Below are 5,000 nucleotides of genomic sequence, written 5' to 3' on the forward strand. Positions count from 1 at the left end.
ATATATTCTTGAGGTTAGGTAAAGCCGGGTGGTATTGTGTAACAAAAGGCAATATTTTCTTTTGTGTGCTGTTGTCTTTGTTTTCAAGTGACCTCTCCCTATCCGTGAAGTTAACTTCAGATAGGAATTTTTCTGAAAATTTATTTGGGTATCCTCTATTCTTTAGGCGTGTTTTGAAATTCTGTATGTTAATATTAAACGTCACGACTGACGAATTTGTTCTTAGGAGGCGTAGCGCTTCTCCTTTTATGAATCCTTTCTTAACGCCTGGTGGATGACACGAATAAAAATCCGTGTATTGAAAGGTCTCTGTCCGTTTGTAATGTGTTTGCACATCAAGGGTTGATTCTCTTTTGAATCTCTCGCCTTTGTACACTTTTGTGTCTAAGAATGTAATTTCTGAGTCTGATATTTCAGCCGTAAATTTGATTGTATCGTGGTAGTTGTTTGCCCTTTGCACAAATTTTTCTATATTGTCTTCGGTTGTGTGCCACACACAGAAGACATCGTCAATGTATCTCTTCCAAACTAGCGGTTTAATTTTGCTCTTGCTGATAATGCCTTTTTCTATTTTTGCCATGAAAACATTAGCGAAAGCCACGGCCATTTTGGTTCCCATTGCCGTTCCGTGGGTTTGCAAATAATGTCGCCCATTGAATTGGAACGAGTTCTCTTTAAGTATCAGGCAGAGCATTTGCCTCAAGAACTTAGTAGGGATTGGTAAATGATTTTTGATAGAAGTCTTCGTACGCTTTGCATACAGTAGTGATCCCTTCCTCTTGAGGAATATTTTGTGTATAAGCTAGTTACGTCCATTGACGCAAGGATTGCGTTCTTTGGCAGTTTCGTTCTCTCGATGAAGTTATAAAGTCTGTTGAATCTTTAAGATAAGATTCTTGTTGTTGTGCTATCGGCTGTATGAGGCGGTCAACGAAGCTTGAAATTCTTTCTGTAGGGCCGTCACACCCAGATATTATAGGTCTACCTACTAGTGTAGGTTTGTGAATCTTTGTTAGTGTATAGAATTCTGGAATTCTCGGCGGGTTTGGTGTTTGGGAGAGCCACTTCGCTGTCATTTCGTCAATGTGGCTTTCCGTGAGCATACACGTTATTTTTTTTTTTTTTATCGGCTGTTTTCGTCAGCCATCGGTTTATCTAAGGGCCTGTAGTTGTCAAGATCGTTCAACAGAACTTGCCCTTCTGTTATTTTTTCTTTTTTGCTCATTATTACGGTTGTGGTTCCTTTGTCGGCTTTCTTCACAATGATAGTTTTGTCACGTAATAGGTTCTTCAATGCACGCCTTTCACCGGGTGATAGGTTATCCTTCGGCCTCTTTATAGGAATGTTTGCTAGTTCAAATTTTACCTCTTCTAGGAAGGTTTCTAAGGCCACTGATTGTTGGACCGGTGGTTCCCACGTTGATTTAACGTAGAATGGGTGTTGTTTGTTTTCTTCCCGTGAAAGATGTGTTGGAGGCGCATTCGTCTTGCGAAAAGGTTAAAATCTCTTAAAAGGTTGCGCCTTATAAAGTCTTCATTTGTCACGGGTGTTGGAATAAACTTTAGACCCCTTGATAACAAGGCTATCTGTTCATCTGTAAATTGTTTATCTGATAGGTTCTTGATATGCTGTTTGCGTGACTCAGTTGCTTTTTGAAAGCGCTTTTTATCTTTCTCCCTTTTTCTCTGTTTCCTTTTGCGATTCTTTAACGTTTTATTTGGGTTGGTTTTTGACATTATTTCTCGTTTCTGAGGAGGCAGAGAATGCACACATATAAGATTTAACTTCTTTTATTGTTTGCTTGTGCCCTCAGATTTACAAGAAGCTTGTCGACCTCGTTAAGCTTAGCTTTCAATTCTACGGCTAGTTTGTTAACATCACTCTGTTTTGAGCAATTTGAATCTGTAGCCACTGGTTTTACATTCTTTTTAGGTTCTCTTTTTTCGTGTTTTTGCTTGTTCTAGTTTTCTGAGCTTTGATGTAAGCCTTTCCACGCGCCTGTGGTGAAATTTCACCAGCGCTCCCACAAAATCATGTTCCGCTCTCTTCCTAATCGAACTTACATCCGACTTAAAATCTTCATCAGGCATGATGTTTGCCTTTACATTGTATCTTAGGCTTTTTGGGCATGTGCCCTTGTCGAGATGAGCTTGTAAGAGTCCGATAGAGTTCTTTGATTTATCTATTTTCTCCGTTATGGAGACATGTTCCTCGTCTTGACGGGCTTTTTTTCGGTTCGATATTTCCGTGCTTATTTCTGTTGTCATCTCGAGGTCGTTTAGTTCCTCTCGCTTGGTTGTCACTTGTTTTGTTGATGTTTCTTTCTTTGCCTTTGTGTGGCATGGTCTTTCTAGTATCTTTAGACGTGGGAGCTTGAGCGCAAGGGATTTCATCTTCAGAAAAATCAGTATCTCGTTCTCTGAGAACCTTTTCTTCGGCCTCGTTAAGTTCATCTGTATCGCAGATTTCCATTTCTGAAATGTCTACTTCAAGCAGGCCGTCTGTTGTGAGTGTAGTTGCTGCCATTTGGGTATAGATGCTTAGGCAAGACTGCAGTTTCGATTCTCTGTGAATCTCGTCAGTTGCCGTTTGAAATCTTCAAAGGATTCGCTGGTCCTGTGATGTCTAAAGGTCAACCAGGCGGTAATCTGAAGGTTGTTAATGTTTAACAGATCTTGTAGAGATCTGTCACCTTTCACGTTTCCTGTGATGCCTAAAGGTCAACCAGATAATAATCTGAAGGCTGTTGATGCATTCCAGACCTTGTTGAAGGCTGTAACGTTTGTGTTTTTAACAATGACAGTGTATTTCTTCGTTACAGTGTCTTTTGTGTCTTTTGTTCTTTTGATACCATTTTATAGCTTGAGTGTTTGATTCGTTCTAGGTATCATTAACTGGAAGCAATATTTCTAGCGCGAAGCAGAACGGGGCCCGTCCATTAAAAAATGCAAATGGTGAAAAAGTGTTGACGGGCCTGCGCGACTCCTTCCGTTCGCAAGTGATTCTCAATATTCCTCAAGAGGAAGGGATCACTACTGTATGCAAAGCGTACGAAGACTTCTATCAAATCATTTACCAATCCCTACTAAGTTCTTGAGGCAAATGCTCTGCCTGATACTTAAAGAGAACTCGTTCCAATTCAATGGGCGACATTATTTGCAAACCCACGGAACGGCAATGGGAACCAAAATGGCCGTGGCTTTCGCTAATGTTTTCATGGCAAAAATAGAAAAAGGCATTATCAGCAAGAGCAAAATTAAACCGCTAGTTTGGAAGAGATACATTGACGATGTCTTCTGTGTGTGGCACACAACCGAAGACAATATAGAAAAATTTGTGCAAGGGCAAACAACTACCACGATACAATCAAATTTACGGCTGAAATATCAGACTCAGAAATTACATTCTTAGACACAAAAGTGTACAAAGGCGAGAGATTCAAAAGAGAATCAACCCTTGATGTGCAAACACATTACAAACGGACAGAGACCTTTCAATACACGGATTTTTATTCGTGTCATCCACCAGGCGTTAAGAAAGGATTCATAAAAGGAGAAGCGCTACGCCTCCTAAGAACAAATTCGTCAGTCGTGACGTTTAATATTAACATACAGAATTTCAAAACACGCCTCTAAAGAATAGAGGATACCCAAATAAATTTTCAGAAAAATTCCTATCTGAAGTTAACTTCACGGATAGGGGAGAGGTCACTTGAAAACAAAGACAACAGCACACAAAAGAAAATATTGCCTTTTGTTACACAATACCACCCGGCTTTACCTAACCTCAAGAATATATTAATGGGGAAATGGCACCTTATTCAAAAACCAACCGCACCTTAGAGAAGTATTCAAGGAGCCACCCATACTATCATATCGCAAAGGAAAGTCGTTAACAGACATTTTAGTCAGAGCCAAACTTTGAAGGCACAGATTTTAGAATCACTTGCGAACGGCAGGAGTCGCGCAGGCCCGTCCACACTTTTTCACCAAAGCATGTCGATGGCTAGATGAAAAATTAGACCGGGGGCTGCTTTGCGTGGCTTTCTCTGTGGAAGGCAGCACCGTTACACACAGTTGCTGGAATTGAGGAGCTTTACCAACTGCTCCTCTCGACAAAGGTATATAACAACAGGAAGACAGGCACAAGTTCTAGTGGAGACGAAAGATGTCGGCTGTGCGGGAAAAGAACCGGAAAGTGTCTTACACATCTTGGCAGGGTGCAGCGCATTGGCCCAGACAAAGTATCTAGAGCGACACAACCATTCCTTCAACATTCTCTTCTTCGTAGTACTAAGATCCCTGAACCTTACTGATAAGAGCTCGCCGTGGTATTCACCCATCAAGCCCAAGCAGGTGTACGAGAATAAACAGGATGTTACATACTGGGATGTCCCCTTGTTTGCTGACCAGATCACTGTTTCAGCAAACAGGATAGACGTCACAGTGGTGGATAAGGTGAAGATAGAGGTGCTGCGGATCGAGATGACGTGCCCGTGGGTGGAAAATTGCGAGAAGAAGAGCGCGGAAAAGACAAACAAGTATGATCCCGTTCGGTTGGAACTACAAATGCGTTGTCCGGGGCATTGTGTCAAGCAATGCAACATAGTCATCTACGTCCTGGGTGGTTATTCAGGGGACGTGAGTCAAGCGCTTCGAGATCTTGTGGGAGAGGCAAGTAGTAAAGTGGCTCGCAGGATGCAGAATCAGTCAGTTATTACAAGTACTCTCCATATTGCCCGCTATGTCAAGATCATTCAGTCTTGAACAACAGTCTGAACATTCAAGATCATGTGCTAGGATTTTCAAGCTCATGTTTGTCTCTTTTAGCAGTTATATAGTTATATAGTTTTTATTATGAACATTAGATTTTAGTGTTATTCGCTATGAACACTATATTTTAGTATTATCTATAGATCTGACACTGACTCTCCTAGCAGTAATATAGTTACATAGGTTTTATTGTGGACACTAGATTTTAGTATTATTCGCTATGAACA

The sequence above is a fragment of the Montipora capricornis genome, chromosome 12 (assembly GCF_036669925.1).
Source record: "Montipora capricornis isolate CH-2021 chromosome 12, ASM3666992v2, whole genome shotgun sequence".
NCBI classification, from domain to species: domain Eukaryota; kingdom Metazoa; phylum Cnidaria; class Anthozoa; order Scleractinia; family Acroporidae; genus Montipora; species Montipora capricornis.